The sequence below is a fragment of the Phoenix dactylifera genome, chromosome 14 (assembly GCF_009389715.1).
Source record: "Phoenix dactylifera cultivar Barhee BC4 chromosome 14, palm_55x_up_171113_PBpolish2nd_filt_p, whole genome shotgun sequence".
NCBI classification, from domain to species: Eukaryota; Viridiplantae; Streptophyta; class Magnoliopsida; order Arecales; family Arecaceae; genus Phoenix; species Phoenix dactylifera.
Window position 1 is genome coordinate 22,526,271 of NC_052405.1, and position 12,474 is coordinate 22,538,744.

General features: G+C 41.0%; 1 pseudogene; it reads left to right on the forward strand.

Moving 5' to 3' along the window:
• Positions 1 to 9,193: 9,193 nt before the first annotated feature.
• On the forward strand, positions 9,194 to 10,477 carry LOC103697973 (annotated as a pseudogene).
• Positions 10,478 to 12,474: the final 1,997 nt, after the last annotated feature.

Genomic DNA, 12,474 nt, shown 5'->3' on the forward strand with positions numbered 1-12,474 from the left:
TAGTAGTCAAGCAAATTGCCTGAGATACTCAGGATTACCTCAATCACTTCAATATTGAGGCCTTGGAAGTGTAGGATTTAAATTGATATTGCCATGGCTGCGCTTATCAGAGGTCCAAAAAATTCTTGCTTCAGCTCTCTATTTCAAATACTTGAAGAACTCTCGCTTCAAATTCTCTGCTTCAAAAACACCACTGAAGGATTTGTCCGAGTTACTCGCATGTGCCCCAGAAATACATAATGCCAAAGAAGCTAGGCAGCATAGAAATAATCCAATGGAGATTAGCTAATGGGAATCGTAGAATTGTGAAGAATGTGGCGCCTATTGGATGCAAAGGCCGAGGCGCGATGGGAGAAGCATCCCCTAACCTAGCTATGTTCCCTCCTCTGGCTTCTCTTATACCTTAAGGAGTCAAATCCTCAAGGAAATTAAGAATAGAGATGGTATATAGTGGGTGGAAAGACTAAGGATAAGCCCTCAAAAGTGAGACTCATGTAAATATTGCACGTTCCACTAGGACCACAACCATGATACCGAAGATTACTAACAATTAGCAAATGAAATTAAGGCTCACATCCAAAGAGGACACCTTGGCCCATATGTGGAAGGGTAAAGCAGATGTAGAAAAGCAGACCATGACAAAAACACCCCTAAACTAAAGAGTGATAATTAGCCGATGGTAGGAGTAATTGCAATAATCTCTGGTGCCCTGCAGCAAGTGGCGATAGCTTAGTAGCTCAAAAAGCCTATGCTCGGAGGGGACCTCGAGTCAAGAAAAATCCACAAAAAGGGTCGAAGATGGGGGAGTTGATCTCCTTCTCAAATGCTGATATAGAAAGAGTACAAACTCCTTGTGATGATGCCATTGTGGTAGCCCTCACTATGGCAAATTTCAAGTCCGACGTATCCTTACGATAACAAGAGTTAGTTAATATTATTCTATGAAGCCTTCAAAAGAGGCAAATCATTTCTGATCAGTTGAGGAAGGTGGACTCTCCTTTGGTCGGATTTTCTAAAAATTTTGTACCTATTAAAAGAGCCATCGCATTGCCCATTATGGTAGGTCAAGAGTCTCGTCACGTAACAATATGATTAACTTCCTGGTAGTGAAGGCTCCCTCTACCTACAATGCCATCTTAGGGAGACTAGGATTGAATGCTATGAAGGCTATAGTGTTGATTTATCATCTTTTAATGCATTTTCCTACTAAGAATGGTGTCAAGAGATCTAGGGTGATCTGGCCACTGCTTGGCAATATTATATAGCCATGCTCAAGGAATAGGCTAAGCCCATGGAAACACTACACATAGAAGGGATGAATGCTCGGAGCAAGATAGAAAGCTTAGTCTCAAAGTGGCAATACAAAGAGCAAGATGACCAAATTGTGCAAATTGGGTCGTTGTTGAACTTAGGAAATAATAGGTATATTCACATGAACGAACGACTGACATGCCTGGAATTGATCTTGTAGTTATTGTACATAAGTTGAATGTGATCCAACCTATAAATCTGTTCGGCAGAAGAAGCAAAACTTTGCCCTAGAGTGCCAACAAGCCATTAGCATGGAAATCGACAATATAGTAGAAGCTAGTTTCATCCGAGAAGTCCATTATCTGGATTGGTTGGTGAATATTGTGCTGGTAATGAAAAATGGAGGATGTGTATCAAGTTTACTAATTTGAACAATGCATGTTGCAAAGTACCTCGGATGATCATCTTGTTAATGCTACTATGAGAGACGAGCTTCTTAGCTTCATGGATGCTTCTCTAGATATAACTACATCAGAACGAACTTGTTTGACGAAGAGAAGACATCCTTTATTACAATACGAGAGCTATATTGTTACAAGGTCATGCCATTTGGTTTAAAAATGCTGGAGCAACCTATCAAAGGCTTGTCAATCTGATTTTCAAGAATCAGCTCATCCACAACATGGATGCATATATTGATGATGTGCCTGTAAAAGGTTTGATAGCTGAATAACATGTTGTTGATTTAAACAAAGCATTCCAAACTCTTCACCGCTATCAGATGAAGACTAGTCCGAGCAAATATGCTTTTGGAGTAACTTTGGGCAAGTTTTTGGATTTTATAGTAACTCAAAAATAAATTGATGTGAACCCTAAAAAGATATGAGCAGTTTTAGAAATGTTGCCTTTGAGATCCATAAAGGAGGTTTAGCGCATTGCCGGATGGATTGCTGTGCTAAGTTGCTTCGTGTTATGCTTCATTCTTGAGAGCACTTAAGAATATCAAGAACTTCCAGTGGATAGATGAATGCTAGAAGGTTTTTGAACAGCTCAAGGAGTATCTTAGCTCGTTACGATTGTTGAGCAAATCCAAGTCGGAAAAAGATATTTATTTATATTTTGCAGTATCTGCCATAGCTTTGGGCTTAGTCCTTTTTTGAGAAGAGGAAGGAAAGCAAAAGCCAATCCACTTATATTAGTAAAATTCTGCATGATGCATAAACAAGGTACGAGACTCTGGAAAAAATGGCATATGTGGTAGTGATCTCAGAATGGAAGTTAAGACCATACTTCCAAGCTTATATTGTGGTGGTCCTCACTCATCAACCTCTCAAGCAGATCTTGCAGAAGCCTAATATTTCTAGCAGCTGGTAAAATGAAAGACAGAACTCAGAGAGTTTGATATTTAATATCAACCTCGACCTATTGTGAAAGCACAGTTATTGGCCAAATTTCTCATAGATATCCTTTGCCGATAGATGAGAATGCTGGAGATAAATTGAGCACCGATGGGATTGAAAATCTTGATCATTGGACCTTCTATGTGGATGGCTTGACTTGTGTAGAAAGAAGTGGGGTCGGACATATACTTACTAGTCGAGACCTGGTGGCCCTAAAATATGCCTTGTGGTTTAATTTTAAGGTCTCCAACAATGAAGTAGAGTATGAAGCTTTAATTGTGAGATTAAAGCTTGCAAAGGAGATGAAAGCGACACGACTAAAGGCATATAGCGACTCTCAACTCATTGTGAATCAGGTCCAAGGAGGTTATGAAGCTAAAGATTTGATGATGCAGAAGTATTTGCAGAAAGTGAGAGAGCTTATTCCTTTCTTTGAAGAATTTGAGGTACTGCAACTACTCAAAGAAGAAAATACAAAGGTGGATGTTTTGTTCAGATTGGTGGCTTTGGACTGTGCCAACCTAAACAAAACTGTTCTTATGGGAGAGCTGGGCAAGCCTGGCATAGAGGAAGTGGAGGCATGTCTAATCAATCTTGAGCCGAGCTGGATAGACCCAATCATCATTTACCTAAAAGATGTCAGTTCCTAACAAATCGGAAAGAAGCAAGGAAGGTCAGTTTTAAGTCAACTCGATACGTATGGTTTGATGGTATGCTATATAAGACGTTGTTCAGCCTACCATATCTCAGGTGTCTTCACCTAATGGAAGCCTCACATTCTGAGAAAAGTGTATGAAGGCATCTACAATAATCACTTAGGGGGGAGAGCCTTCGCCCTCAAGATAATCTAACAAGGGTACTATTGGCCGACATTAAAGTAGGATGGTGCCTAGTTTGTGAAAAAATATGACAAGTGCTAGAGGTACGCGCATGTTTTGCACCGACTTGCAATACAACTCACTCCAATCAACAATCCATGGTCCTTTGCATAGTGGAGAATGGATTATTGGAAACTTCCACACCAGCGACTAAGCAATGAAAGTTTCTCATAGTAGCTATTGATTATTTCACTAAATGGATTGAGTAGAGCTGTTAACCCGGATTACAGAGAAGAATGCTCAGAGATTTGTTTGAAAATCTACTGTCTGTAAGTTTAGAATATCCCTAGTTTCCATCACTGATAATGGAAGGCAGTTTGATAACACACGCTTTCAAGAATACTATACAGGGCTCAACATAAAGCATAGATTTAGCTCTATCAGTTATCCCTAGGCAAGCTGAGGTAACTAACCATATTACTTTATAGGGACTGAAGATCTGTTTGGAACGAGTTAAATGTCGTTTGGATCGACCTTCTTGAGGAAGCTTGAGAGCAAACTCAAATTCGGCTAGCTGCCTATCTATAAAGAGCCACCAGGTTTTATAACTTGAGGGTAAGAAAGCGGTTATTCTATCATGGGGACTTTTTAGACAGGAAGGCCAAAGTCACTATGCGCGAAGCACCGAGGAAGTTGGCCCCTATTTGAGAAGGACATACCGGATCACCAAAATAGTCTGTCTAAGAACCTATAGACTAGAGAAACTGGATGGAGAATTACTATCCTGAGCATGAAATTTTGATAACCTTTGAATCTATTATCAGTAAGATTTGTAATGTGATGATTTCTCATGCTTGCTATTAAAAAAGTTTTATTTCAGCTTAATCACTTTGGAAAATGAAGTCTGTCAATATGGACCAACCAATCAAGATGAAAACCTAGCCACAGCCAAGCCTCCAACTCTGCAAGGGTAAAAATCCTAGCTATGGCTAGGCTTAGAATGTAAGTAGTCCTGTTTGGTTGAGAATCAAATAGAAAATCAGCCAAGTATAAGAAAAAAATCAGTCGTGCCTAGGTCATCGAGGTGAAGTTCTGGCCACTGCCAAGCCCCCACCTTCTACTGAATAAAATCTTGCTACAACTAGGCTTGGAACGCAAGTGGTCCTACTTGGCTGTGAACAGAAAAATAGCCAAGTAGGAGAAACACCTAGTCATGCTTAGGTGAAATCTAGCCATGGCCAGGCCTCCATTCTAAAATCCTAACTATGGCTAGGCTCGAAATGTAAGTGGTCTTTTCAACCAAGACCAATAGAAAACCAACCAAGTAGGAAAAAAATAACGCAATGCCTAGGTCTCTTGGATTCCAAGTAGCGTGTACGATGCCTCTGAGTTGAAACATTGAGCATTGCAAAAATGTTGACTTTAAAAGGACTATGATACTGAACACAGTATGATGAAGAGAAAAACTTAGACTTTTGTGTCAAAAGGAGCCTCAGGTCTACAACATACAAAAAAGAAAAAAAAAAGAAGGGCAGGGAGAGAAGGAAAGATGCTCTCAAATGTTTGACATGGTAAGCAGTAAATAACGAACAAAAAAGTTCAACTATTCATTAATATTAACTACGATTTACAGGGGCGTTCAAAAGCTGTACATCAAAAAGGGCCGCCTTTGATGCTAGGAAAAAGAAAAAAGAAGGAAGAACAATACAAAACAACCTAAAAGTCAGTTGCGCTAAACCTAAGGAACTGTATCCTTGAAGAAATGGCTAGGAGAGAACAATCATGCTCAAACTCGAGAAGAAGGCCACGATTTCAGGACAAGGGCCAAGATCCAAGACAAGAAGGGAAACCAGTCAAATTAAGATTACCACAACCTAGTTGGGAAGTAACTTGAGAATAACTAAGAGATTATTGTTCGTGCCAGGTCTGAAGGTGGCTGTTCAACACTGCCAGGCCTTGGCATGACATCCTCAACCCCAAAATATGGATCCAAATGCTCAAGTCAATACCGTGGAAGAGCTGCTCAACCTAGGGTCTGCAAGAGTTGAAGCCTCTTTGTAGACTTCAAATCCTTGTGATGCCAAGTCCACCTAGAACCCACTCGGTGCGCCTCGTATTCCTCCATAGCCCGAGCTTCTTTATGCTTGGCCTCTGCAGTCTCCCACTTGGCCATGTTCAGCATGGTCCGGAGCGTGCTGCTCTCAGATCGCGCCCTTCTTTTCAGCTCAGCCTCTAGCTTGTCAATTTTCTCCTTCAGTTGGTCCCTCTCAATCATCATGTCATCAGAATCCCAGACCAACACGAAGTGGCGGTCATCGACGGCCACCAAAAAGTTGACCGTTCTTACAAAAAGTAAATATGAGTTGGTATTAAAAGACTTCATTCATGGCCCACATGTTTGTAGAAGCTGACCTTAATGGCTTCATTGAAGGCCACATTGAACAACACCACTAAAGGGCCAGCCCATTATTTTGTTCCGATCACTTAAAAGGATGCCCCCCCTAGTCCTACTCCTGCAAGATTAGGGCTATGTGGAGGGGCCACATCTATGGTCTGAACGGTCAATCCAAGATTAAAGATATTAGCCTCTGGAGTTGAACTGAAGAGCAGGAGCAGGGAGCATGTAGAGCAGATGGACTAGCACCCACCTCAACTTCAAGGTCTTCGACTCTAGGAGCCTCCATTGGACAAATGATCGAGGAGTCAATGCGAGCCTTGTGAGGAACCTGCACAATCATCTTCTTTCTCATGGTAGGAGTGCTCTCGCTACTTTCACTAGCCCGCATGTTAGCTGGCGTGCTTAAGTAGGGACTTGTCGATCCCCATCTCTGCACAGAAAAATATTGTTAGCAGCTCGACTTAACATGGAATGAGAAGGGTGAAGAACAAATTAACAAACAGGAATTACCCTCAACTGCACATCGGCTGAAGCTGGCATGATTAGGGTTTTGTTCAACTAGAAATTCCTACACTAGAGGAAATTCCAGCTAGGTGCAACTTCTCTAGCACTTTTTGTTATTTGTTGTTAGGCTAATAAAGCTTAGGCATTCCCCAAATCGTGCTAAACCGCTATGGTTGGTTGGTTGACATAAAAAAGAAACAACCTTTCCAACTGTGGATGGTCGAGGGATGGCCTTTGATGAGCTGCACACTTGCCAAGATGAGATGTACCACCATTCGTGCTCAGAATGATGGTCTTTTATGATAAATAAAGCTCTTAAAAGCCTGAGAGAAGGATGTAAGATGTGCAGAAGGGTATGTGCTAGAAAACCTATATTGGTCCTCCAAGAATTGAGACCAGTTGAGTAGGAACTAAACCCCTAGTAATTTAAAAAGGTGCAAACAAAAGGATGGAAGGAAAACCTGAGGCTTGCTTGGAAGCATTCCATGTACAAACAGATGTATCTGGGCAGTCGACCTTCTTGTTAGTTTAGGGCATCGTTAGAAAAAGCCAAGAGGAATAAAATAAACGTTCAAGAAGATCTAAGGTCTTTTGTGTTCAAGGTACACAATTCAATGCTAGGGCCCGTAGGCTGCTCGACTTCCTCATACAAGAAGATTGCCTAGCCGAAAGGGCTGATCCGGTTGGAGAAGAAATGTTGCAAACATCAGACATTTCAAAACAAAGAGATGGAGATTGAGGGAGTACCAATTGTCACCCAAGTAAATGAGAAAAGATGAAGGAGCAAGAAATGAAAGAAACAACCTTGAGAGCAAGAAGCAAGAGGGAGAAGACAAATTGCAAAGTGGGGCAAGCTTTGGGGAGACTACTCCCTAGTATAGTCGTTCTAATGACGCTAATCGACTTGAGAAGTCACGTCTGATTGATTTACAAGCTGCATAGTGCGACACGTGCTATCTTTTAGCTCAGCAAAGAAAGACCTACACAGATCGAGTAACCTTCAAATCCCCAGGCACGCTTGACCATCTACTTCCTTCACTCGAGCTCATTTAAAGCGCCATAAAGGAGGTGACTTACTCGGCTTTGGAAGTGGAGATCAAAAGATGATATGGCTAAAATATTACCACCTATTGTAAGGTGACACGTGGCATGAGAGATGGAGTTTTATTTGAATTCAATCTTTTGGGTTGGTCCAAATAAGAAAAGTCCAGATCTCTTTCCAGCGAATCCAGGACTCTAAAATCTGAGTCCATCGAAGAAGAACTCTTCACATATAAAAAAGCCCAACACCCAAAAAATATCAAATTCTCTTTCAATTATTTCCTTTAGTTTTCTTGCTTGTCTCTCTGTTCTTCCTCCAAACCTCTCTCTGATTTAAGCATTGGAGGACTCGGCTAGAGCTAATCCGACAAGGCTTTTTTTTCTTTGGTGTGCAGGACAACAGGCGCATCATGAACCAAAGGAGCTTGGGTTTTGGATGGCCACAGTTGTTATTAGAAGTCACATCATAGCCCCTAATTCTGACAAGATCCTTATTTCCTTTTGTATATTACCAGAAAAATAATTATTTCAACTTGATTGGGAAATCTTTAGATGGTTTAGGGTTTTCTCAAATAGAGTTGAGGAGTTTCCAAACCAATCATAATTTTGGCCACATAAGAGAATAATTCTAACATGAACCATTTTACACGGGTCCTTTATCCTAATTATATAGCTCAACGCTTCTCATACAAAAATAATATCTAATTCAGATACGTATATAAGAGCCGGATTCAAAATCAATTAGCTATTAAGATCAAGCCGTAAAATATAAGTGGTAGTTTGCGGAAGTTTTTGGAATTAATTTACCATAATTAATACTCTAGGGATAACATATCACAATCATCCAGTATTTCTCAGGATCAATTTATGGCGGTCCATTTTGAACGTCTACTTTGCAATGGACCATTTCTAATATTATTATATTGGGATGAACCTAACTCGTGCAGATTAAAAATAAAAATTATATTTACAATTATACTTTTTATAGGAACATTATTATTGTGATGAAATTGTAAAAGTTAAAAGCAAAAAAATTTCTAACTTGATGCTACCTCCCAAAAAATCCGAGAGATCCAGAAAAACATGATAGTGAGTGGGAACCGTAGGAGCACTGCTGCCACAGGAACTGGTTGATGGTCAAGGAGCAGCTTCTCGGAGCCAAAGCAAGCGGGAACATCACCTTTCTCAAGTTGCACCCCCACTTGTATTTTCCCAAAATTCTTAACTTTATTTATTTTTTTCAACATTACTTTCCCACCAGATATTAGAAATTAAAAAATCCATAAACAAGAAATACGGGAAACCTTTTTTTTCTCTCTTCTAGCCGTGGGTCCCACTTCTTAACTGTTTTCCGTCGTTTGCTCCGCGTCTTGCCTTCGGCGGACTTTGTTCTCTTCTTTGGTTCTTTAACCAACTCCTTTTTCTTCTTTTTACCTTTTTAATTTTTACAGTGGTTAAAATATTATCCTTAGAACTTAGTAGAAAAGCACTGTTATGTATTGGAATTAAGAAATTACGTGGAATTGGACTCCTCCTACTCCTTCTCCTATTTTGTTTCTTTTTCCTCTTTATGTAACGTTTAATCTTTCTAACCATTGCGTGTAGCTTTTTCTTTCTCTTGCAATTATAATCTCTCAGTGCCAGGTCCTTTCCTTCTAATTTGGACTACTTCAGGTCCTACTATGATTCTTTTCTTCTTTGCCCTAACGGTGTAACGTTTAGTTCTTATTTGATTTTAACCATTGATTGCAGCTGCTTCGTAACATCTCAGCCCCAAGTCCTATAAATAAAGCGGTGAGGGTACCAAGGGGAGGCTTGAAGCGGTCTCCAGGGCAACTCCTCTCTCCTTTTCCTCGGAGCTCCGAGCTTCTCTTCGAACTACTTCACCTTTACCTTTTGACCAACCAAAGCGAACCGAGCTGAACCTGGAAGAAGAGAAGCGAAGCATGGTGGGCACCTCCTCCTTCTCCTCCTCCTCCTCTTCTTCGTGCGCTTCTTTTGGTTCCTTCGACGATGTGTCCGTCAAGTCCGCCGCTGGCGGCAGCACCATCAAGTTCCTCTGCAGCTACGGCGGCAAGATCCTCCCCCGTTACCCCGACGGCAAGCTTCGCTACGTCGGTGGCCACACCCGTGTCCTCGCTATCGACCGCTCCCTCCCCTTCTCCGGTCCGTCTTCCCTCCCCTGTTTCAATTTCTTCTTTTAGTTTTTCGTAAAAATCGAATCTTTTGGTCTCTTTGACTTGTTAATCGACGATTCGAAGCAGAAAAATGAAAAGATTGGAATTTTTTTATGAGAAAATAGCTATTCTTCAATTGGAATTTGTCCATTCGCCCTCAAGATCGAAGCAATGATTCGAAGCATAAAAATTGGAAAAGATTGATTAGTTTTGACGAGATAGGGAAGATTGAAGGGTTTGTGGTCTGTGGAACAGAGCTACGGGGGAAGCTGGAGGAGATGTGCGGGTGGGGAGCGGTGAGTCTTCGGTGCCAGCTGCCGACGGAGGACCTCGACGCCTCGTCTCCATCACCTCCGACGAGGACCTCGCCAACCTCCTTGAGGAGTACGACCTCGCCAGCCGCGACCGTGTTGGCCCCTTAAAGATCCGGGCTTTCCTCTTCCCTCCTCCGGTTAAAACTCCCTCCCTCCGTCTACTCCGGCCGAGTCCAACCCTCTGCCGCCGCTGCCCAGCCGCCGGTCCACCATATCTTCACGCCCACCAGGCTCTCCGGTCGGCGCACCGTTGCCGCCGGGGATCCCCGCTTCCACCATCGCCATCGCGGAATCCGAGGCCACACCAGTTCCTCGTTCACCAGGGGAACTACTGCCAATAATTCGCCCGCTATTCCGGTCTCAAAACGCCACATCACTTCAAGAAAGAAAGAAGACGAGACCGAGGAGGTAAAAGAAAACAACGAAAGAACGGAGGAGTTGAACTGCATATTTTGTTCTTCGGAAGCAGGGGCTGTAATTGACCATCCTTTTAAATTTTAATAAAATGGAAGAAAGAGAAAAAAAGAACCAAAAAAAAACTCTTAATACGAATTTATGTGACTCTATTCTTCTTTGTTGTGGCCTTTTTCCTCCATTGTTCCACCTCTCTTGCTGGATTTTGTTCTGCTTTCCACCATTCTTACCCCATTGTTCCCCGTTTGTTTTGCTTCGCAACCGTGTTTCCGTTAGGCTCCGTCACCTCCGTCTTCACCGTTCGTTATCATCCGTCCTCCGTCCGTTGCTGTTATTTTTTATTTTTAGTTTATTTTTTTTGATATTTTCTTTTTGTTTTTTTAATTTGCTTTTGCTTTACTGATTCCTTTTCCTTCTTCTCTCTTTCGCTAGGTTGTACAATAAAATGGCCGGAACGTTCTGGATGCCACTTTGATTAGCGGCGGTGGTATAAATACAGGTATATAGATAAATATTTTATATTCTTAAAAATATACTTATTCTTTGGTTGATTATTTTCACATTTTTTTTGGCTTTTAATTTTTGGACGCAGCTCGTAGACATAATTCCTCTCCACTGCTTGCCCGCTTGGATAGTTTTATTATGCATCCATGGGCGATTAATGCAGAAGGGAAAAATGAACGGCAAAAAAGAAAAAAGCAAAATTTTTTTTTCTTTTAATATGTAGATACCAAACGAAATTTTGTATGGTTTGTCACCTCCTAGTTCTTTTTATATATACCAACAAAATTTAAATTTCTTTTATTTTCTCCAAAAAGTTTTTGATATGAAAAAGGTAGAGACGAAGGGAAGACGAGATCCTGACTGGTCGGTCGTGTGGGACCCCGGCAATATTGATTCCTGGATTGTGGGGCCGGAGCATCATACCAAGAAGAGGGAAGGGTGCGGTTTCTGAAGTGATTTCGAGGCCGCTTTCCTACGGAGGGGATGAGGTGGGTGGCATTGGTGGCGATTGGGTCCCAGGCGTGTTAGAGAAGAGGTCTGGATTCCTCTGCATTTGATGTGAATCATGTGATTTGTGACTGTAAAGCCGGGCTCCCGTGTGGACCTGCTTGGCTTTATTGGTTGTGCCGCCTCTTTGGGCTTGGGAGGTGCTGAGGCCTATGATGGAATTAAAATATAGGAAGCACCTCCTTTCGGCAAGTAAAATATCCCAGCTGAGAAAGATGCTAAATTTTTTTGATGACATCAAATGATAGATTGCAGTGAAATGCCCATCCTACATGGGAAGGTTCAAGAAAAATTCTTGTCTTCCAAAGTAGGGAAGAAAAATTTTGTGATATAATGCTGAAAAAAGAATGATCCAAGTTGCAAAAGAAGCTATTTTAATTATATTAATAAATAAAAAAACAAAGGTTTCATAGAAGAACAATTCAAACTATAAATGCTTCTATATCAGAAAATTAGAAATGATTAGCCTACATTAGGTGATTTTTGAAAAGAACTTTAATATTTTCCTCTCTTCACGGGGAAAAAGATCTTCAAACTTTACAAATGGACGATATGTGAAAAGAAAAAGTGAATTGAATATTGGAAATTATGAAAGAAGCTCAAGGTGGAAATTTTAAGTGGAAAAACTATTAATAATGACATAGTTTTGCAACAGTTTTGAGATCAGAGAATATATTTGGTGACCCTTATTTATCTTAAAAAATTATTATTCATCAATTCCGATGTCTCTTAGAGACCACCAAAAATATCGAGCTCTATCTTTTCCGTAGGAGCTCCTGTCGCTTTCCTCTCCTGCGGGGGCCCTTGTCAGCTAAATCTTTGGATGGCGGTCTGCCACTAATGTTCAGATACCGCGCTTCTAGCAGGTTCTATCAGCTCCAGCTTGTTACGTGGTGCTGCGGGTAGCGGTTGTGGCTGTGATATCAAGGGGCTTCTTAATCTTTTGGGCCAATTATGGCCGCTATTAAAGGACTCAAACAACGAAGGAAAAATAATTTTTATATTCAATGCAAGCATTAAATTAAACAATAAAATGTGCATTAATCGCACTCTGTATATATACAGTAATCATAAAAAACAAATGCATTAATTTATTCACCTACTGTTGAAAAAAAGGCCTATCTGTTTAATTAAGTACAATGCATC